Source organism: Salvelinus fontinalis, chromosome 42 (assembly GCF_029448725.1).
Source record: "Salvelinus fontinalis isolate EN_2023a chromosome 42, ASM2944872v1, whole genome shotgun sequence".
Lineage (NCBI taxonomy): Eukaryota > Metazoa > Chordata > Actinopteri > Salmoniformes > Salmonidae > Salvelinus > Salvelinus fontinalis.
In genome coordinates, this window is record NC_074706.1 from 10,313,511 (window position 1) to 10,337,803 (window position 24,293).

The 24,293-nt window shown below is 42.3% G+C and overlaps 1 protein-coding gene across 2 annotated transcripts in view; it reads left to right on the top strand.

Moving 5' to 3' along the window:
- The first annotated feature begins 251 nt into the window (after window positions 1-251).
- Window positions 252-24,293, top strand: part of LOC129841302 (F-box/WD repeat-containing protein 7) — a 178,217-nt gene continuing 154,175 nt past the window's right edge. For both annotated transcript variants that reach the window (XM_055909506.1, XM_055909508.1), the window contains exon 1: window positions 252-672. The gene's annotated coding sequence lies outside the window, so the exon portion shown is untranslated. The remainder of the gene's footprint in view (window positions 673-24,293) is intronic.

Below are 24,293 nucleotides of genomic sequence, written 5' to 3' on the forward strand. Positions count from 1 at the left end.
ATAAAAAATAATAAAAGATACAAACATAAAGCACACAATCTCACAAACACACACTTTGTATGAAATATAAGAAACAGTAGCTAATAGACTGGACCAATTATATGAAAATAATCATATTCATTATAATAACTACCCTACACAGTACAGGTTCAAGCAACTATTTCGGACGTAACATGTTTGCGTCGTTCTAAAAAAATAATGTTTTTGCATCGTCATCATTCTGCGACTACCAACTCTCTACTAGTGAGTGAACGGAAAACCGAGAGCACTATCGCTTGAGGTAGCGGAGAGCATCAAGCGGATAAACGCTGTCTAATTTTCAGCTAATTCCCCTTCAGTGCTGGTCGGACACGGACCATACACCATCCCCGAGTGGATTTTTTTGTCTGTGGGTGACCCGAACTGTTGGACGAATTGAAAAATATGATAATTTGTTATCATATCTAAGCAGAAACTAAAGTATTGAGAGTGGTATCCGAGGTTAGCCAGTTGGCTAACTGGGAAGGTTGACTAGCTAGCTACTGCTGAGAAAATAAGAAGCGGAGGGAGACCCCAGCGGCAAAAAGGGCCATCGGCGTGAGCTGTATCCTGAAGAGGAGCGCTCCGTTTTTCTGGACACGTCAAGAGGAGCCGGAGTCCATTTTGCTGTGTTCTACTCTGATAATTTCGGAGGTAAGAAGTACAAGGAAACGGGTGGTGCCGGCGTAGAAATCGTTACAATACAGCGGTGGGCCAGACAGTCAGTGGCGGAATGGTTATCTAACTTTAGCGAGATAGCTAGCAATTCCTTGCTAGCCAGCTGCAAGAGTGTTTCAAATTAAGCTATTTGTAAACATCAGCTTTGCATATACATTGAGAACGAATTAAATGTGTTAAACTGTGTTTTCAGACGCAACGAAACGGGTACATTTGTTGTAAATAACATGACCACCTTGACCTAGCTAATGTGGCTAGCTAACTAATGTAGTCATTATCGGCTAACGTTAGTAGCTAGCTACCAAGCATCTGCTGGACTTTAACTAGCACTAGCTAGCTATCTTGCTGGCTGACAAGAAAACACTTTCGTTGCACTAAAAACAAGTCTTACGTTGTTTATGTGGCTTGTTTTGTTTCAAGCGTATGCTAATGATATGTTAGTGTTGTCTTATAATTTCAATGATTCGCTGGAGCGTGAGTTAGCTATCCAACTAGATTGCACCGCACGCTAAATCAAGCTAGTTAGCCAGTCTCCTTTTGTTATGCTAATGCTAGTCATCCAATTTCTGATAGCATAACATCCTGACTTAGTCGCTACAACACAGCATGCAAGCACAACTACGTTTAGTTTGTAAGAGCTGACTTTCGAGTTCGATACCTTCGCAAGCTAACGTTTATCGGATTGTACTTTATCAAATGTTATTTTGCTTAGTGTTTTTTCGTAAGGCTGGTGAAGCAAGGTAAACGTTTTGGAGTGCATTTTACTAGTCGCGAGGAACGGCGACAGTGTGAGCCGAGCACATGCTCCTGGCTATGGCATCAGTCAGAGAATGTAGAAATTCGAGATTATCAAGCGAGGATAACAAATGCAACAATTTTTTGTAAATGTACAATTTCATATAAACCATGCATAAAAAATAAACACGTGCTAACTATACATCTAGCTAATACTGCAATATCTGCACACCTAGGCAAAACGTCCAAGCACAGTGAGTTCTCATATTGGCTAGTTATGTATTTAAATGGACAGAAATAATATTGTTGTTACTTTAAGATGTTCTGTTTACGTAACCTGTATGGGTAGCGTTGCAAACGTTTCAAAATAGCCTAGATATCACACCGGAATAGTTAAAAAAAAAAACTTGCCAAAGTGTGCACGGCCCCATTAAAATGATGGGGAGTAAGAGATGGGTTAGGTTTGATGTGCGGGTTTGAGGTAACTACTGTTACCATCCCAGTATCACTAACTGTCATACTTGACTGAGTTGCCACAGTGAATCAAGTAAAGTAAACAGTGCATTTCAAAACTTGGTGTCTACTCTTATGAAAGAGTATAGGGTGTCATGTGGGCAATACCTGCATGTTCTTCTTATGTAATCACTATAGTCAAATGAATTATTCTTCCTGTATGTGACATTTTCCTTTTGAAATGTACCTGATGACTCTAACAACTGTAAGGATATGTGATGCAGCACTTAGGAATGTTAAAGAAGACACCAGTTGAATAGTCTTTTCGATTGGGTTTTTCCCCTAAATCTGAGCCCCGTGAATAGCTACCTATAGATCCTCAAAATAAAGCTGTATGCCTATAACTATGCATTGTCCTGTAGGCAGGTACATACTGCTAGTCTCTACAGACAGTTTCTTTATTCTCAAGACCTCCTGCTGAGGGTTCTCATGCAATCTTGACAGTTCAGTGTTGTACCTTTTTGTGTTGTTCCATGCACAAGACAAAATAAAGTTAAATTAAAAGTAGGAAAGTAAGAAAGGAAACCCTTTTGTTTTCCTGCTCAAATCATTCCTTTTAACACTCCCTCTGTCTTCATAAGGCTTAGAGCCTCTCAGCTCTCTCCCTGCACAGTGAGTCCTCAATAACTCCTCGGAGCTCAGGCCCTCCACAGACTAACAGAATGGAAGAAGAGAGAGAAGGCCCTTAAGGACTCCAAGAGATATATAAAACAATGCAGTACTCTCCTCTCTAATGAAAGCCAGGAAGTGGGACAACCGAAGGGTTTTTTCTCTCAGAATAACATCTTTTTTCACACTGTTGTGGTGGTGATGGAGAATGTTGGTAAGAGATGAGTAATGGAACACATTCATGTTCATGAATCCAAATTGTTTATGTGGACTGGCTGGATGTTTCTTTGAGGGCCTCTGAAACTCTAAGCCTACGGGCCTGGTTATTAAATTGTCCACTCATTTAATACCCTTTGGTGTCGAGTGGTGATTTATCCAAGAGGGTTTGCATCATGCTCTTACAGCCATGCAAATAACAGATAACAAAATCATTGCTGCTGCTCTCACAGCATAAAAACATGTACACACGCGATTCTCTCAGTACAGTTTGTGCTTGGAATTACCAAGGTGATACTGCCTGTCGCTACTCAATAACAGATTAACCGACATTTTATACACACTAGTCATGTAACGTATAGACTAGTCATGTATTGTATAGACTAGTCATGTAATATATAGCCTAACTCTTACTCACTTCAATGCCTGTGTGATTGCTGTGCGATGTTAACCTCGTCAAGTAGCTTTTCTTTAGTCTATACCATCAATATTAGGTCATGAATATAGGCTATATAAGTCTCCTTTTTAAGGGAGTTGTAATAGAGCAGGGGTCTCCAACCTTTTTTAGCATGAGAGCTACACAAAAAAATATATTTTTAAATATGCACATTCTCCTCTCCCCTTCCTCGTGTCCTTAGTGTCAATATACACTACAGTTCAAAAGTTTGGGGTCATTTAGAAATGTCCTTGTTTTTGAAAGATAAGCATATTTTTTGTCCATTTAAAATAACATCAAATTGATCAGAAATACAGTGTAGACATTGTTAATGTTTTAAATGACTATTGTCAGCAACCATCACTCCTGTGTTGGCGTACAGAGGCAAAAGAGCACAGACACTGGACAGAGGAACTCTGCCTAAAAGGACAGCATCCCGGAGTCACCTCTTCACTGTTGACGTTGAGACTGGTGTTTGCGGGTACTATTTAAGGAAGCTGCCAGTTGAGGACTTGTGAGCCGTCTGTTTCTCAAACTAGACTAATGTACTTGTCCTCTTGCTCAGTTGTGCACCGGGGCTTCACACTCCTCTTTCTATTCTGGTTAGAGCCAGTTTGCGCTGTTCTGTGAAGGGAGTAGTAAGTACAGTGTTGTACGGGATCTTCAGTGTCTTGGGAAATTCTCACATGGAATAGGCTTAATTTCTCAGAACAATAATAGACTGACAAGTTTCAGAAGAAAGTTCTTTTTTTCAGGCCATTTTGAGCCTGTAATCGAACCCACCAATGCTGATGCTCCTGATACTCAACTAGTCTAAAGAAGGACAGTTTTATTGCTTCTTTAATCAGGACAGCAGTTTTCAGCCGTGCTAACATAATTCCAAAAGGGTTTTCTAATGATCAATTAGCTTTTTGAAAATTATAAACTTGGATTAGCTAACACCACGTGCCATTGGAACACAAGAGTGATGATTGCTGACAATGGGCCTATGTAGATATTCCATAAAAAATCAGCCGTTTCCAGCTACGATAGTCATTTACAACATTAATGTCTGCACTGTATTTCTGATCAATTTTATGTTATTTTAAGGCTTTTTCTTTTCTTTCAAAAACAAGAACATTTCTAAGTGGCCCCAAACCTTTGAACGGTAGTGTACCTGCTACTATAATGGTTAATAAACAACTCCTAAAAAATATTTTGTTCATGTACAAAGAAGGTGCCTTGCTGATTAAGTTTGTCTCTCAATGAATCTGTAAATGTTGGTTGGAAGTGGAACCTTCTTGGGTAGAGCAATTTTTTTTTACATTTGTTTTATTTTCCCAAATTATATTTTCTCAGTTGTCTGGATGGAAAACTAACACATTTTGATTTGAGTGCAATTCCCCTTTAATTACACATCTAATGTGTGAGGAATGTACTGTCTAATGTGCTGGTTTTGTACTGCCGCTGTTCATTTCATGATAAAGTTAGCAAATAATAGATACAAATTAGTGATGCACCAATATTACATTTTTTGGCCAATATCAGATATTTTCCTTGCCAAAAGAACGATACTGATAACCGGGATAGGCCATCATTGTAAATTAGAATTTGTTCTTAACTTACTTGCCTAGTTAAATAAAGGTTACAAACACACCACACTGATCAAAGTTATTTTGTTGGCATTTACGCATGTCCCCATTACTAGTAAAACATAATCAAAACCTAAATCTTTCACTTACTTGCTGTGCTGTTTCGTTGTTCATTTGTTCAGTCGTTTCATTCTCAACCCGGATTTCTATGGAACGCCGTTTGGGTCTTTGCGTGTCAAAGATACTATTTAACGTGTCAATTAAGCTTGTTGACCAATCAAGACCTGAATATGACTACGTGTCACATAATTAATTTTTTACGTAGTTATTACACATAGTGTAATCAATCACTCGTATTTCATGTCACAATGATTCATAGATACATCAATACATGCTATGATTTGCTTACCTACAGTGCTTGTCATAAAAATAAAAAAAATAAGCTGGCAAGCTCATGGATGCAAACAATGTTCTTCCCCAAAAACATAGCAAACGACAATCTGTTTCAGTAGCTATAGTTAGCTAGCTAACTACAGTTGAAGTTGGAAGTTTATGTACACTTAGTTTGGAGTCATTAAAACTCGTTTTTCAACGACTCCACAAATGTCTTGTTTACAAACTATTGTTTTGGCAAGTCGGTTAGGACATCTACATTGCATGACACAAGTATTTTCTCCAACAATTGTTTACAAACAGATTATTTTACTTATAATTCTCTGTATCACAATTCCAGTGGGTATGAAGTTTACATACACTAAGTTGACTGTGCCTTTATTAAACAGCTTGGAAAATTCCAGAAAATGATGTCATGGCTTTAGAAGCTTCTGATAGGCTAATTGACATTAATTGAGTCAATTGGAGGTGTACATGTATTTCAAGGCTTACCTTCAAACTCAGTGCCTCTTTGCTTGACATCATGGGGAAATGAAAAGAAATCAGCCAAGACCTCCCCAAAAAATTGTAGACCTCCACAAGTCTGGTTCATCCTTGGGAGAAATTTCCAAACGCCTGAAGGTACCACGTTCATCTGTACAAGCAACAGTACGCGAGTAGAAACACCATGGGACCACGCAGCTGTCATACCGCTCAGGAAGGAGACTCGTTCTGTCTCATAGAGATGAACGTACTTTGGTGCAAAAAGTGCAAATCAATCCCAGAACAACAGCAAAGGACATTGTGAAGATGCTGGAGGAAACGGGTACAGAACTATCTCTATCCACAGTAAAACGAGTCCTATATCGACATAACCTGAAAGGCCGCTTGGCAAGGAAGAAGCCAGTGCTCCAAAACCGCCATTAAAAAAGCCAGACAATGGTTTGCAACTGCACATGGGGACAAAGAAATGTCCTCTGGTCTGATGAAACAAAAATATAACTGTTTTGCCATAATGACCATTGTTATGATTGGAGGAAAAAGGGGATGCTTGCAAGCCGAAGAACACCATCCCAACCGTGAAGCATGGGGGTGGCAGGATCATGTTGTGGGGGTGCTTTGCTGCAGGAGGGACTGGTGCACTTCACAAAATAGATGGCACCATGAGGGAGGAAAATTATGTGGATGTATTGAAGCAACATCTCAAGACATCAGTCAGGAAGTTACAGCTTGGTCGCAAATGGGTCTTCCAAATGCACAATGACCCCAAGCATACTTCCAAAGTTGTGGCAAAATGGCTTAAGGACAACAAAGTCAAGGTATTGGAGTGGCCATCAAAGCCCTGACCTCAATCCAATAGAAAATTTGTGGGCAGAACTGAAAAAGCTTGTGCGAGCAAGGAGGCCTACAAACCTGACTCAGTTACACCAGCTCTGTAAGGAGGAATGGGCCAAAATTCACCCAGCTTATTGTGGAAAGCTTGTGGAAGGCTACCCAAAACGTTTGACCCAAGTTAAACAATTTAAAGGCAATGCTACCAAATACGAAATGAGTGTATGTAAACTTCTGACCCACTGGGAATGTGATGAAAGAAATAAAAGCTGAAATCAATCATTCTCTCTACTATTATTCTGACATTTCACATTCTTAAAATAGTGGTGATCCTAACTGACCTAAGACAGGGAATTTTTACTAGGATTAAATGTCAGGAATTGTGAATAACTGAGTTTAATGTATTTGGCTAAGGTGAATGTAAACTTCGGCTTCAACTGTATATAGCTAGGTGTCATCTAAAATAACCCTAAATTTATAATACTGTTATTATTTGATTAATGGTGGTTGGATCCATCTATTTGAAGCTAGCCACAATAAGGATTAGCCACAACAATGGACTTTGTGGTTAGCCTTCAAACTAAAAGTATGGCATAACTCTGACTTTTCACTGTCAACTATACTTTTATTTTGAAGGCAAACTGCAAATTCCACTTGTGCCTAATTCTTATTGTGGCTAGCTTCACAGCAGTTGAAGCTAGCTGGCTGCTTATAACATTAGCTTTGGGCAACAGGGTTAAGTAGCTGGATAGCTATTTATTTTCATGATCTGAAGTTCAATTTCAATAGGTGAACAACAAGTGGCTACCTAGCTAATACTTACTCACAATGATTCCTAAATCATTGCTAAGAAAAATGAAAATGACTGCAGTTTCTACTGGTCATTGTTTTCAAGCTGGTTTATTGGTGCTAGCTAGATACCAAGCTAAAGCTAGCTACCCCAGAAGTTGCCGTCGAACAAATTTTGCTTTATTACCGGCCACGATATTGTTTGGTGTTGGTGTTTGCTTGTTTGCAGACTTTTGTACAGCTTTGGCAGTGCTACTATCTTTTTTGACACGTAAAACCCAAACGCGGCTCCATAGTATGTATGTCATGAAGCTAATAGCAGTGACGCTATTAGTGTAACTCCGATAGGGCAGCATCTTAAAAATAGCACACTTAGTAGTGTGTACTGGTGCTCGACCAGTCGGCGAAGGCCAACATCACCCACGATAGAGAATGGTTGATTTTCAGGGGAAATGAATTCCATTATCTTGACTTTAATGGGTTTCTCCTTTGAGTTGTCTCGCTGAAATTTTCTTGCTCTTTCAAATGACTGCTCGACTTGTTGACTGCTCGAGCCACATAGCAGACATTGTGGGCTACGTTAGGAATGCTGTGTTGCACGTGTAGTGCAACATTTTATGTGATGTCATTACGTCATGTACCTACGTTATCTAGGTATGCACTTCAGCTATGACATCGGTTTTGCACATCGGCGTTAAACTAGACATCGGGCAACATTGATGTTGGCATTTTTAGCTAATACCGTCCGATTCCGATATGTTCACCAATACATTGTGCATCCCTAATAGAAATTATATACTTACTCATGATTTGCTTCTGCCAGGTAAGCTTACTTTTCAGTTAACAGTTTATTGAAGATTTGGTTAAAGTATTTCTTTCAACCCACAAGACGGTTATGACATCAATTGGCTAAACATGGCGTGATAGACAAACGCGCACCAGACAGACGGACAATATTGCTGGAAATGAATTGGCAAAAATGTATTAGGTTTGACTATCCAGGGGTGGGATAATGTTGCGATGATTAGATAATAGCTGGGAGCTTGCGGTGTCTGATACCTGTGAGATTTGTTTGACAGTTTTGCAGTGGAACATGTCCAGATTTTATTTTACTTTCAGAATTATTTGTGATCTATTCATAGGTGTGCTGCGAGCTACGGTAGCTTGAGATTGACCTGACCCCTGTAACAGAGTGTTTGCTTTGGAGCCCACAGCAAAGAGCCTACTTGTGTTCCTGAGCTCAACCCTCCGTCGCTGTCTCTGCAGCTCTACAGTCTGCAGGGATTGAAAAGTTGTTTTGACGGCTGAGGACCAGGCAGCAGAACAGTGGTGGTGGTTTGACGGTTCATATAATCCTTTATGATACGAGTCTGGCTCCTACAGGTTAAAATATGATATACAATCTAAGTTTGAGGTAGCGGCAGTGTTTGCAGAGTTAAGTATTGGGCAGATTCAGGTGGAAAGAATGTGCCTTGCTGTTTAAGTTTGTCTCTCAATGAAGCTGTAACTGTTGGGTGGAAGTGGAACCTCCTTGGGCAAAGCTATAGGGCTGTTCTTGTGGTAATGCTAGAGGGGGGCTTCAGTGAGGGAGAGGCCATTGTCACGAGACGTGTCACATTTAATTTAGGCCTGTGTGTTAGCCACACAATGAACCTGAAGAATGTCAAAGGACTTTGGTTCAGGTCAAGGGTGGAGTTGATGGGTGTATGCATTAATGTATTTTTCCAAAATGATTTAGGAACTTGACATGGCTTTCGAGAACTATATTCCTAGTGGATTATGAGCTGTAATAGCTATTTTCAGTTTCCTACCTCTCACACTGAGGGTTTTTCTCCACTCACAGCTTTCCAGAATAAGGTCAGTGAAAACATTTGATAGAGAGCATTCATGGATCTTCATTGACATTCATGGGCCTATCTTTTTATTTTATCTTTAAATGGAGGATGTAGCCAATGTTTCTCTTGCTTGTGTGGACAACCGGTTGTTTTCAGTAGGTTACAGATCCAGCCTTGGACTGCAGTCTTGTTTTTGCATTATAGAATGCTTCCTACGTCTAATGGGTTTGTCTCGTGCTGACTGACCTTCTGGGACTATGGGCTAGAGAACATTTGCTGGAAGCAGGGCCTATAGAATGTTGCCTTGCTCTAATGGTTTTGTCTTACTGTGAGGTATGGCTTATCCACATTCAGTCACCCACGGCTGTTTCAGACGGTAGGATACTGACCCCTGGGCTCTGCTAAAAGCATTCTCATCCACGGCACAGTGTCACTCCCTGGCTTTGAAGTAGATGTTGCCACAACACCGGGGAGATGAAAGGGGGCTTGGCAAAGGGTGTAGCCGTGTATCTCTGCTCTCTTGATGTGCAGGTGTCGTTTTATGTATGCGTGACTGAGACCATGGGGCCTTGCCTAGTGGAAAGGACGTTCGTCTGACTACTTCACTCCAATTTCCGACTTTCTGAAAGCCGACTTTCTGATAAACGTATGTCAGAGTGGTCTCGCTAATCAAGAACACCAGCTGGCTCTTATGACTGCTCCAAGCCGACCATTGAACTGACAGAGGCGACCCTGGCGTGTCCTTCATACTGTAGACCGGTCTCCTGTGTGTCTTGGAAAAGTCGCCTCCAACAAACGGAATGGGCTACCTCCTCTTTTAACCTTAGCCAGGTGACCCTGCCTGCCATGATGACATCCTCTCAGACCTAAGACATTACAGGATCAAGGTGGAATGTTATTTTCTCCCCTCCGCCTCTTCTCGTCTCAATTTTAAAACGTGGCGACATGAAAGTTGGAGCATCATCCGTTCCACAGTAGGGCCCAGGCGACCTTTTTTCTCTGTCCCATTGTGAATGGCTTCATGCAGCTCCCTATCTGTGGTGGTGAGCGAGAAGGACCGTGTAAATAATTCAGAGCCCTGCCATGCATGCCTCTCTGGGGCTGGGATCACTGAGGAGTCTCCTAGCAAGGCAGCCTGCACTTTGATGTGGGCTTCTGGTGTGAATACCAGCCTATGTATGGGACACAGTGAGTCAAGGGACTGGGGGAGGAGGGGGCGATTCTGATAGATACATCTCAGGATGATTACAACTGATAGAACACTACATTTATTTATTAAAGGAATTCTCTATTAAGAGTTTTCTGGATTCTTTCTGACCACTGTGATGGACCCCATTTGATAAGGAGATGGCATACTTGTAGATATAGAATGATTTTTACAGTTAAAATGGCTTGTGCACTATCTTTCCCCATGGCTTTCTAGAGGAGTTATTCATTTCAGGGCAAATATAATTTCATAAGATGACTCCACCCAAGAGAGCCATGCATGCCAAAAACTATTTGGAAACTAAAATAAAAACGCAACATGCAACAATTAAAATGATTTTACTGAGTTACAGTTCATGTAAGGGAATCAGTCAATTGAAATATTTTATAGATTTCACATGACTTGTTATGGGCGCAGCCATGGGTGGGCCTGGGAAGGGAATAGGCCCACCCACTTGGGAACCAAGCGCTCCTATTGACGAGCCAGGCCCAGCCAATCAGAATGAGTTCCACACAAAAGGGCTTTATTACAGACATGTATATATATACTCCTCAGTTTCAGCTGCTCAGGTGGCTGGTCTCAGGTAAAGAAGCCGGATGTGGAGGGACTGGCTTGGTTAAAACAATTCACTAAAATGACGTAGGAGGTGGCTTATGGTAGCGAAATTAACATTAAATTCTCTGGCAACAGCGCTGGTGGACATTCCTGCAGTCAGCATGCTAATTGCACGCTCCCTCAATTTGAGACATCTGTGGCATTGTGTTTTGTGATAACTTCACATTTTAGAAAAGCCTTTTTATTGTCCGCAGCACAAGGTGTGGAATGATCATGCTGTTTAATCGGGTTCTTGATATGCCACACCTGTCAGGTGGAAGGATTATCTGGGCAAAGGAGAAATGCTCACGAACAGGGATATAAACAAATTTGTGCACAGAATTTGAGAGAAATAAGCTTTTTGTGCGTATGGAATATTTCTGGGTTCTTATATTTCAGCGCATGAAACGTGACCAACACTTTACATGTTGTGTTTTATATTTTTGTTCATTATAAATGGAGCCTCCTGACAGAACTTTAAACAAAGCAGCAATAAAAACAACTAAAATTCTAGGAGTTATTAGTCCATCGTTTCACTGGAAATATTTGTTTGATTCCTTAAAGATTTTCTTTTCCGCACATTGCATAACATCAAAGTGAATCCAAATAATTTTAATTGTTCTTCGTTGACACATTCAGCTTCTATTTCTAGTGAAAGAAAGCAATACTTGGGCTGTAGAAAAGTCTACTTAGCCAAAATGTGGGTCTATATTTGAAGAGGGCTGTGGTAGCTAGCTAGACATCGACGCTTGAGATGTGTTGAATGGAAAAACCCTCCGCCTTCCACCAACCCCGTTATAAAGAAAAATCTCTCTTTTCCTATTCCCACATTTCGCTCTCTGAGCGTTGTTTTTCCTCTCTCAAAGTTATCTAAAAGGATTACCTCCACAAGAGCGTTGGCAGTCTAATTCAATGGACCTCTGAAATGGGGTGAAAGGGAAACCACGGCATTGTCTTGCCTCTCGCCGGCCGGTGCTGAGGTTTTTCTTTTTGTCCTCTGCGCTTCTCATTGGCATTGAACATTTTCACAGTCCGCAGTCTGTCTCAAAACAGCTGCACTCTCCCCATCCCCATAGAAATAGATTTACAAGAACAGGACCCGCCTGACCGCGTCAATGTGATTGGATAGAACACATGGGTACACTTGATTTGTGTTCTAATACTTATTTCTATGCCATGATCATTCTTTGACTGCAACACTCATGGGTAGAACACACAATGTCTGTTCTAGGTACTCTATTTCTATACATGGATGTCCCTTCCTGGGATCTTTCAGACAGGAAGCTGGCCCTCTCATCATTGGGAACAGACCTCGCCCAGACCAGGCTCATCCTGGTGTAGTGCTTTCTATGCCCCCTTGCTCTTCCTTTCCTGTCAGTGGGTCTCTGGGATGTCTCTCTGTTCCTGAGTGCACTTCCCTCCCTCCCAGCACTCTTGAGCTTGGAGCACCGCTGATTGTTTAAGCGAAGCAGGCAGCCCCTTCATGTCGCTCATGGTGCTATCAGTGTCTGTGACTGTCTTGGTGGTGCACAATTACTCTTCCCCCCTTCCTCACCCTTCTCACCCCAGCCCCTGTCCTTAAAAGCAATCCCCACCACCCCTCTTTCTGAGGCTGAGGAGGGAGCAGGACGATACCCCCATGAAAGGAGGACCCCCCCAGCAGAGTGCCTGTTCACATAGAAACGCCTGTCTTTGTGAATGGAGAGGCCTCCCTGACAAGCTCAACGCCGGTCAGAGACAGCAGGCCTCGCACCCTCCTCTACTGCAGGAAGTCTGGGCCCCACAGCGAGCTCCACAACGTGGTCTGCTCTGATGATTAACTCCTGAACTCCAGAACTTGAAGGCTTTTTGTTTGGGTCTTTGCTCTTATGAAATACTGTTGGGGGTGTTCGAACGGTATTATTATTTTGTACTGTTGAAGCTCAGTTGCACAAATTTCCACAAACTAAAGGACAAAGCCAAATCTTACATAATGTGATAGAGGGCTTGAGAAAAACGCTCGCTCTTACTACACAGGTCTAGACTAGCTCTCATATTGATGTGATGTAACATCGAAACAACGACATTACAGATCTTGAAACATACCATGAAAAATTTACACGGAGAGGAATGCCGACGCCGTTTCAAGTTCTCAGAATTGTCACAGAGATCCTGTAGTAAGTGTCTGTTGCGTTCCAAAGGGTGTATAGTGCAGTGGCCCTTTTGGCAAAAGTAGTGCACTATATCGGGAATAGGGTGCCATTTGGAACACTTGTTAAAAAATAAATAAATACGTTTTCATGGTTGCTCTCCCCCACATTCACCTCCCTGCGCACCATGAATGATTTACTGCTTATCTAAATTCTAAGCTGAGACCGGAGAGGCCTTGGTCGGATCTCACCTGATGAGAATGTTTCGCAGTGTGAGGCACAGCAGGCCTCTTCTCACAGTCATTGACTGTGGATACTCACACTCACTCTCTCTTCTATAGTCTCAAGGAGGGGTAACTTAATTATGCCCTTGTGAAGGCGAGCCGGCCGACGAGCCTGCTGGGTGATATAACACACAGTAACACGGCGGGGTCAGTGACATTGCGTAGTTAATACGCTACTGCAATGCTGCAGGCGTCTTGTGCTGCAATGTAGCGTTATGTGGCTACCCCCTGCTGCAATGTTATTGAGGACCTGCGAACGGGTCGACCAACAGGCTGCTGGCCGATATCTGTTCTAGCCCGTGTGTGTGTTGCAGGCTATGCTGGTAGAGATGGGCAGCTCAGTCAAAGTGCCTTAAGGTCTATTAGGGAGGATATCCTCTAGGGAGAGTCCAGTCCAGCAGTGGATAGAGTGGAGAAGAGATGACGACAAAGTCAGTATAAACATCACTATGTACCCCTGTCTCTCTCTCAATAATGTATTACTCTATTCCCCCCCAACACCCTGCTCGCGCCTTCCCTCAATGCAGCCAGACTTTCTCTAACGCATGGCAACCATCTGCTTTCCAGATTACTCTCCTTTCCACTACAAGGAAAGCCAGCCTGCAGAACGACAAGGCAAGCCAACGCCATCTCAAGTTTTTCCGACCGATACAGCAAACAACACAGTTGTGTGTCATCCGGTTTTGCAATGGCATGTTGCAGTGGTGGGAGAACCCAACTTCATGCGGTGAACTCCTTATCTTAGGGAAGCGCTCAGTTCTTCAAAGAGGGGAGGTTAATGCGAACCTCTGTCCAGCATAGCTAGAATGCAATGTTTTGGTAAGAAGTGTACAATTGTTTCAATTGACAAAAATAACTTGTAATAACCTCTTATGTATTTATAGCTGTCTTGTAATATTTTTTTGTTGATGAAATATTTGTCTTCACGGCACCATTTGCAAACAGACACTGGTCTTAATGAGGCTCCCACTAATAAAAATGATCAGGTTAATGAGATGGATGATTACATGTAGTGTTTGACACTCTCCTAGGGTTATTTATATAGATGTGAGAATTTCCTTGATGTTTTCCTTGTAGTTCTACCCACTGTCACCCCTGCATTGTATCCCCCCCCCCCCCAATCGTATTTCCTCTGGCTGGCAGTCTGTGGCCTCAGCACTTCAAAGAGGGAGGCTCTGCAGCGCTCAAGAATAACATGCTATACCACTGAACCCCCCCCCCCCCCACGGCAGGTCTGAGGTATGTCTTCATCATCTAGTGGGAAAGACTGACTCGTACCTGTTCTTTCCCCCTTTTGCTAACTCTGCTCTCCCCGTCTTTAGTAACGGTTTCCCTCCCCCCTTTAGGCAACATTAGTGTTCCATTGTTTCCAGCTGCCTACAGCCCAGGTAATAAGGCATGTGTGTGTCCCCAGCCATTTGTCTACAGTGACGGTTCCCCTCGGCTGGCTGGCAGTCACCTCATGCAGCGTTTTAACTCTGTTAGAGAGGAACCAGGGGATGAGAAGCCAGTTAGTCTCATTGGAAGGAGTAGTGCTGTGTCTTTCTGTTTCCCCACAATGGGGGTTGCTATGCTGGCTGTGTCTGTCTTATCTCGGCGCTGCTCGTGAACCTGTTCTGTGAAGATTACCTCATGCCATTGTCTATAAAGCCACCCCTTTGCACTGACAGACACAGGCTGAACACTTGTCCAACACAGCGCTCCAACACGTTTGTCTTCTACAGCCACCGAATGGTCCGTTTCACCTTTATTGGACAACAAAACAAAGTGATTATTAGGCCTGTATGCTTTCTTTTGTGGCGTTTTGATTTGGCACACGCAGATGGTTTAGGTATCAATCTGAGCCTGTTGTAAGTAGCCCATGTTTTGGTTATTTGGTTTCCTTTTAATTCATTTGCATCAGCAGGATCGCCAAACAAAGCTCCAACAGATGACGCCAGTTGCCATATCACTGTTGCCATGGTAGCAGGTCCTTCTCGCCTCTCAATTTCCCCCATAATTTCCTCTGGGGTATAGCACCTTGTGTCACGGCTGCATTCTTTTCAACACACTTTGTATTCCACAGGCACCTCTGTAAACAAATTATTATCTGTGTAGACTAGCATGGCTTTGCCCAACTAACTACATCAAGTATTGGTCCCAAATGGCACCATATTCCCTATATTGGGCATATGGGGCTCTGGTTAATAGTAGTGCGCTATAAAGGGAATAGGGTGCCATTTTGGGACGCGAGCCATCCAGCTCTTAAGAAGCCAGCTACTCTTTAGAGAAGAGAGCCTACTACACTGTCTCCGTTCCTAATTGCACGATGGACTATTTTTGATCAGAGCCCCTTGGGAATAGGGAAGGTGCCATTTGGGATGCACACAAAATGAATAATGTGGTTGTTTGGGCTAGAGACTTCCTCACTATTCTGGCTAGTGTGTGTGAGAGAATTTAGCTACTTCCCATTGACTATATTGCTATGTAGCCTAAATGGTTTATGACTTTTTCATAAGCACAACTAAACCATGCACGTACAGTTGTTGGATACCAGTGTAACGACTGCATAGGACTATGTTTTGGATGACTGGCTGCGAATGCTTATTGAATTGTGTTATTTCTGCCTTTTCTATTCCAGACATTCTGAAATTCACTAAACCATCCCATGTATGTAACTTTAGTCTTTCACTTTTCAATGATACAATTAATTAAATTAATGGTTCTTTTTGGCAAAATTTACAACAGCAATAAAATGTGTTTTATAAAGCCCATTTTACATCAGCAGTTGACACAAAGTGCATTCTAGATACCACACCTACCTGTATTGTTTATGAATGTAAGGCCTACCAATGAATCCTTTGTTGGGTCCACCTCCCGTTTTGAATAAATCAACTTCCTCCTGTTAATTTTGTTTTACAGCCACCTTTGTCAATGCTTCCTGTTCTTTACTTCAGTTTCTTCTCATTTTACTCTTAAGTTTTGTACACCAGCTGAAAATACCATATTTGGGGTTATTGAAAATATATAAAACAGCGTTTTTATATAAGGTTGTGGCGGTATGCAGGTATTTATACCGTTATTCCGTCATTTTGTTACCTGATTGGTACACAAGGGGTCGCCAAAAAACCCATTGGGCATCTATTACTTGAATGCTAACGAAGTTAGCACAGGTAATAGTGAATTTCCATTGCGGCTGCTAGCTAAATATGCTAACGAGTGCAAACAAAAAGAAACTAATTCCAAAGACGGGCAATCCAGCTCATAAAGTTATACATCTACGGAACAAAAATTTTACCGCAACGATTTCACCAGTTTTACTGAGATACAGTTCATATAAGGAAATCAGTCAATTGAAATAAATAAATGAGGTCCTAATCTATGGATTTTCACGTGACTGGGGAGCCAGGCCCAGCCAATTAGGACTTTTTACACACAAACGCGCTTTTATTACAGACAAAAATACTTCTGTTTCATCGGCTGGTCAGACCATGCCGCTGGTGAAGAAGCCAGATGTGGCTTGGCATGGTTACACGTGGTCTGTGTTTGAGGCCAGTTGGAAGTACTGACAAATTATCTAAAATGAAGGAGGTGGCTTATGGTAGAGAAATTAACGTTCAACTCTGGCAACAGCTCTGGTGGACATTCCTGCAGTCAGCATGCCAATTGCACACTTCTTAAACACGACAAAGTTAACACAATTTCAGCCACTTACTTAGGTAACACGACCACTTTAACTGGCTAGTTAACGCAGAATTCTCAGTTTTTCACTCAGGTGGGGGGAAAACTAATAAGAAATGTCTGCGTTTTGTAAAAGTGTTTCTTATTCTAATTTCTGCTCTGAAGCACAACTTGTCTGATACCGTGTCACTTTTCCACTCGGATGAGAATTCACAACCGGGCATTCTATCAGTAGACAACGCTCTGACTGATGTGTAGGTTTATTTGTTATTTAACTAGCCAAGTCAGCTAACAACTTTTCTCCGGTACTTTTCTTGGTGTTGCCAGCCTACTGTTCTCCGCTAAAATGAAAGATAAAACATTAGGAAATGTAGCTGGCTACATTCTTTCTATGATAAACATTAGAAATATGATGGCCATACATTTTTTTACAAAAATACTTTGGTTTTTCATTGTAAGCTAATTTAGGTGTGTGTGTCAGCCAAATAACGTTTCGCTTCTGTCATCTGATGAAAACAAAGCTGTTTTCTGCTGAATGTGTTTTTTCTTTGAAGAAAAACCATAGTTGCATATCCCTGAGGACTCAAAAAAACACTGACTTTCAATATAGAACACGACCCTGTCACAGCTGGACTCACCTGCTCTCGCTTTCTCGTGTTGTGCTATTTACAAACAAACCGGTGGCTAGCTAAACTGTTCTGGGGAACTACGGCAAGCTTCATAATGTAAAATTATTGTGACTGGTAAAATGAACGCGATCTGCTTTATCTCCTAACATATTGCACATGTTGACTGCAAGTATTTACTTAAAGTAGCTTTAACATTTATTGAAAAACTATCCCGTGGCTATTTCCAGATTATGCGGTATACTTCCCACGCCTTGTTTTTGGTACACTGATTTTCGATACTTAATTGCTTTTTTTGGTCTCAAACTGAAATTAGGCAAACATTATCATTTTTGCAACCCGGAAGTGATTTCTGCCTATTGTACTTAAAAAAAAAAAAAAAAATGTTAATTTTTTTTTTTTTTGTCCAGGTAGAAGATAATGCACCTTTTTTCTTTTTAGTAGGTGCTGTATATTAACTAGTTTACATTGGTTCTCACTGGAACAATTATTTCTTACTTTGCAATTCATGGTCCCTGCGTATAAAAACTATTCAGACTGCAGGAAAACCCTGAAAGCAAATTTGTAATTTCTATGAGGAACAGATTGCCTGTAGCCTACTGTAAGTGGCACTTCACATTTTTATATGGAAAATAGCTGTGAGGATTTTTGTACAATATTCACAACATTGACACAATTACTATCTTTTATAGAATATAGAATATAAAAATGTATTAGAAAGCAGCAGATTAAATAAAGTAAATTATTTTCTCCATCCTCCCCGTTTTAGCTTCCTCACTAACTGGCGATGTTTAGGATATTTACTAGCCCATACCAGCTATTGTTGAAAGCTGTGGAAGGTCTCAGGGATGAAATGTGCCTTACAGATTGACGAGTAGACACACAATTCGCCCGCCTCATTCTCACAGGTTTTCCATTCACCGTGTGACGCTCACCGCAGGGTGTTGTGGGAATGTTTCTTTTTTTTGTAGAGAACCTCAAACTCAACAATATAATAACATTTTTACTGCTCGAATTACATCGGTAACCAGTTTATAATCGCAATAAGGCACCTCTGGGGATTGTGGTATATGGCCAATATAAAAAGGCTAAGGGCTGAATCCAGGCACTCTGCATTGTGTGCTTAACAGTCCTGAGCCTTGATATATTGGCCATATACCACACCCCATCTGGTCTTACTGCTTATTTTTATGTGTTATTGGCATTGAGAAATAGGTGCTACATTGCCTTTTTTGTAGTGTTACACCTCACCTCTTATACTAATTTAAAAGCAGGCCTACGTCTAGAGCTCTATCCCTGTTGATTGTTGTCTTGTGAATTGACGTTGAAGCACACTCGCTAGTCTCTGACTTCATATCGAGATGCCAGGCCACCCACTGTTCAGGATCTCCCTTAGATCACAGCATCACAGAGCCTCAGCCTCCAGTTTGTTGCGTGGCCACTTTTATCTGCTCTCTCCTTTCATCTCTGTGGGTTAGTAGACATCAGCGTAGAGCAGCACTACTAATCAGGTCATTTCTGATGAGCTCTAGAGCAGATCAACACCCATCTCATTTTGGTTTCTTCTCTCTAGTGTTTGACATTCTGCCAAAAGAATGTGGTGTATGATCTGAAACCCAATTTGAGGGATGTGTGTGTTTCTGTCTGTCAGCCTCCTGAAGTAGTGTCATTTGTCAATTGAGATTCTTTTCATCCAAGAAATACACATTCACTTCTGCATATCATTTGACAGGTAGTTAGAAGGGATTTTTGTTCACAGACCCTGAAAAGGCAACCTGTGCTCTGTGGCTGTAGTCGGAGCACTGTGGCATGTCTAACATCAGGCGTCGGATGAGTGATCAGATGATTAGCAATATTAGCATAATCCTATTATTGATGTGGAGTTGAGCGCTTTCTCGTTATCGACGTTGCTAATTGCAGCAGTGCTGGATAATCTCCCCCCTTTGTTTTCCTGGGTGGGCTGTGCCACACATTCATTAGGTCCAAAACAGAACAGACCACTTCTGTATTGGGGGTCCATACAGGGTCCAGTCCCCAACAATATCACGCTGTAAGGCAACTGGCTATAAGCTTCTCCCGTTTCTCTCATTTTGACTGACTCGGCAAATAGTCCTCAAAAGCATAGGAGCAAAGACCAAGTTTCAGAGCGGAATATGGACAGTGTAAAGAGTGCATAATCATTAACTTTTTTTTTTTTTTTACACAGACACAAGTGTCATTTTTTATATTTGAAGATTAAACGAACCAATAGGGTTATTGGCTTAGACATACTGGCAGCTTTGTCAGACCCCGACTGGTATGACTTTTGCTTTCAACCCTTCATTGTTTCCAACCATGAGGATCGATAGCCATTGACATGCTATAATCAGGACAGGAAAATATGTATTTTGAGGGCTATGTTACTATGCCGTGTGTGTGTGCAAACACCCCACTCAAGTCACTTAAGTGTTTCTCTGCACCACTCTACCCCAGACCAGCTGATTAAGGGGTATTATGCAGTCCTAGACTAGTCCCATAGAACTGAGACCAAGGGGGCTGACTTCAGACAAAGTCCTCACCCCTTAATGCTCTCATTTGAGGGGGAAAGTATGTTCAGAAGAGCCCACGCCTTGCCGCTGCCCGGCATGTCGTAACTCATTGACTTGTCACTGTAGAGACAGCTGTCCCTTTATGTAGGGGGTTATAGATGGGCTCTTGTGCTTCACATAAATGGCATTGGCACCCTATTCCCTACACCCTATTCCCCATTTGGGAAGCACCCGTGGAGACCACAGGGTTCTGGGTAGGCTTGGACAATACACAGTAAACCAGGGGATTTTGAAGTACTGACAACCCTAGTTCCGGGGCTAATTAGTGTGTGTGTATACCAGGTGGGACTGGTGTATACATACACACACACACACACACAGAGTCCCTCCTGGTACCTCTGGGGCAGAAGTCTCTCAGTGAGCTGAAGGAAGGCAGCCTGCATGGCTTTGCCTGGGATAAGTCATACGCTGCACAGCATACTACAGTCCCTAAAACAATGTGTTTTGGTAAAATAGTTTTTTTTGCACAATAGTTTGTCTGTCAGTGACGGCAGATGTCTGGACTCCTCTGTAGTACAGTGTGGAACACACTGGGTGTATTGGGTTTTCCAAACATATGGGCACTTTTTATTTCTTTATTGCCATGCTTTGATAAGCATAATGTGCACTCTGATATTAGCCTAATCCAATTTGCCTCAATTATCACTTCTATGCAGTCATTGGTTGCGAAATGCTTATCTCTGATAGTTGAAAGTCATACCGTTCCACTTGGAGAGGGATGGTAAGTAGGGAATGTGACTCGAGCCCTACGGTTAGATGTTTTCCCCTATAGCCTGTTCTGCTGCTGTACCATTATCTACCGTTTTGGAACAGGGTCCAGTATTCTCTGGAAGACCCTCAGGAAGAATATCTTCTGCTTCCGCAAAAACTAATGGGGATCCCGAAAAAAGCAATAAGGAGGGATCTGGTTTTACAACATCCAAAGAAAGGCCCTCGGAAACACTCCAGCTTACGCTCATGATGTCTTTCTAAGTATGGCCTTTATATGCTTATTCTTATTAGCTCCATTCATCTTATGCTTGTGCCTTGATCAAGCTTCACTCAATTTTGTATTTCTTATTTAAACTTTTTTTATTTAACTAGTCAAGTCGGCTAAGAACAAATTCTTATTTACAATGACGGCCAAACCCGGGCCACGCTGAGCCAATTGTGCGCCGTCCTATGGGACTCCCAATCATGGCCAGATGTGATGCAGCCTGGATTCGACCAGGGACTGTAGTGACACCTCTTGCACTGAGATGCAGTGCCTTGGACCGCTGCGCCACTCGGGAAATGAATGAGGTGTTCCATGTATGTTTGACACATTGTTCTACCGCGACTATCTGTGATTGCATAGTCCTTGCTGTGCAAACGAGGACTGCCCAGCACAGCTATAAGAGAGTCAGCTAGAGCTACATGCTGCCACTGCCAGACGTTCGGTTGTGCGACCCTCTTCTCCAGATTGCGTCTTATCAGGATGTGCTTGCCTCCCCTAGCAGTAGACCAGAGGCAGAGCAGGGAGAGAGGCTATCCCCAAGCTCCATGCTATTAGCCTTCCCAGCTGGACTACTCCTCTGCAGACACAGGGTTCAAATACTATTCGAAATCTTTCAAGAACTTTGAGCATTTGCCTAGGGTGCCAGATAGGTGGCGTTTGCAGTTTTGGGACTATGCTATTCGTCCAGTAAGCCAGGCAAGCTCAACCAAGCACAGAGAAAGTATTTGAAATGATTTTGAATAGTATTTGAACCCAGGTCCTGCTCCTCTCTCTCCTCTGGGCCCAGCAGGTGGCGGTAGGTCTGGGATTCAGCCCCCGTTCTTTCACAAGAGGCACTCGAACACAGAGTGCAGAGGCTTGTATTGGTAAGGAAGTGAAGCGGCTGGGGGTCTGTGTTGGAACATGATGTATGTCAGTGGGAAGCAGTTTTAAATCACCTCCCATCGCTGTTGCTTGATTTGGGTCATTATGTATGTTGAGTTCTCTCTCAGCTATCTGGCATCATATGTCATCAGGCAGGAATCTATACCCTATATTCTTGATGGGAATGACAGAAGAAATCGTCAAACACTGAGTCTTTTATTGACCTATGCACAGCCTAACGGTTAAGAGCATTGAGCCAGGAACTGAAAGGTTGCTGGTTCAAATCCCCGAGCTGACTAGGTGAAAAATCTTGTCTGTGCCCTTGAGCAAGGCACTTAACCCTTATTTGCTCCAGTAAGTCGCTCTGGATAAGAACGTCTGCTAAATGACTCAAATGTAGTCATTCACAGTTCTTGTTGGTGTGTATGATTTAGTGAGACACATCCAGGCTTTATCACATCCGGCCGTGATTGGGAGTCCCATAGGGTGGTGCACAATTGGCCCAGCGTTGGCCGGGGTAGGCCGTCATAGTAAATAAGAATTTGTTCTTAACTGACTTGCCTAGTTAAATGAAAAACATACGACTTAAATGGCCTAGTGTTTGGCCCTCCTTGAACATAATTTATAATCTCTTTATACCAAAATGAATAGTCTCCTATGGTGAGGACAGGTCACCAGAATTGGGTTGCAAAATGTACTGCTTATTCCCTCCAGATCCCGGGATCCTCAAACCAGGATTTCAGGAAAACCAGGGAATTGATTGAAAGTTCCCGGAATTTTGTACCGCTACACCAGAATGAACAGAGCGAGTAGTGTGTTTTAAACAGGAACTATATGTGTTAGCTTTGTGGTAGGCCTACAGTAATAATAGTCAGTCAGGTTTCCTGTAGTCCTTGGACTCTGTTCCCTTCAAATGACATTTCTGTTGAAATATGATTCTTAGTGTTTTTAAATACAGTTGCATTAGAACAGTCATCCATTTTAATACGCTGTCCCTTGAAATAACTGTTTTGTACTAATCTAGAGATAAGTCAATCTCTGTTTTCTCTTTTTCCTCAAAGGGAGGCATAGTACTGTTTACAGACAAGTTTAACCCAGCCCTTTGTGTGGCTGTAGCCTGTTTTTAACAGCTTGGATAGACGGCCAAACAGTCTGTTTCCTCCCAGATACTCTTAATATCCTTATGCTGGGAGGCAGTTAAGTGTTGCTAAGTGATGCCTGGCAAGGGAAAGGCCAGAGGTTTGGGTGTTTAATTGGGTGAAATAATCATAGAAATATAATTATTAGAATGGGCATCTCCATTCAAGTAAATGATGGGGTAATGGGTGAACTGGCTGCAATTTTGAGTGTACACATAGGAGCAACGCAGGAAGTGGACCCATCAATCTGTGCTGGGATTTGTTGAATCAACTCAACTGACATTACAAAAATACATCCCATTGCGTGAGCCACATCAGTTAGCATAATTTGCTTGAACGTTCTACATTAGCCTGGAAATTATTGAGTAACCATGGCAATTTTGATTGGTAAACTCGTGGGTACAGAGGTTCCAAGCCTGTTCTATTCTATTTCTATGGAACTTTATCATACCCTGACCCTGTTTACCAGTGGTGGTTGACCTCTAAAACATGCATTGAGCCTACTTAGTCTGATTCGATAGCCTCTGAATATCCTAAGTAGTTTTTGGTGAGTTTGAGTTGGGAAGATGGACAGAGCATGGAGACAGGAGGAGAGGACTTTCCTGCACCTCTTCAGCTTCATCCATCCATTCCCACAGTTCTCCCTTGCTGCCAGGACAGCAAATCCTGACAATGAGGGCCAGTGTGTCTTCCAGTCAGGCTCCTTTTTTTTAAAAAGCCCCTCACCTAGCTTAACTTTCCTTCCTCCAGAGCAGGTGAAAGAGCCCCTCTGTTTCCATCAGTGACTGAGTGATTGGCTACTTTCTAGTCTAGTGGGATAAGGCAGACACTTGAACACTCCGCTAGGATGCCCAGTGGACCTGGGAGTTATGGAAGAAGATTTAAGGACGCTTCAGAGAGGGACCACAGGAGGAAAAGTTCCCAGAGATGAAGAGATGTCCACTTTTCACAGTATATTGGATGTGTAACCAGGCCAGCTTAGTACAGCTTGATGTGGCTCCCTTCTGTTCGACTCAGTAGTGTGAAAAGCTCTATGGTGACAGGATTTTACCTCCTACAACCTTCTTTATTTAGACAGCACTGTTACTGTCACCTGTGTAATCCAAAGCCAGGGGAGGTCTT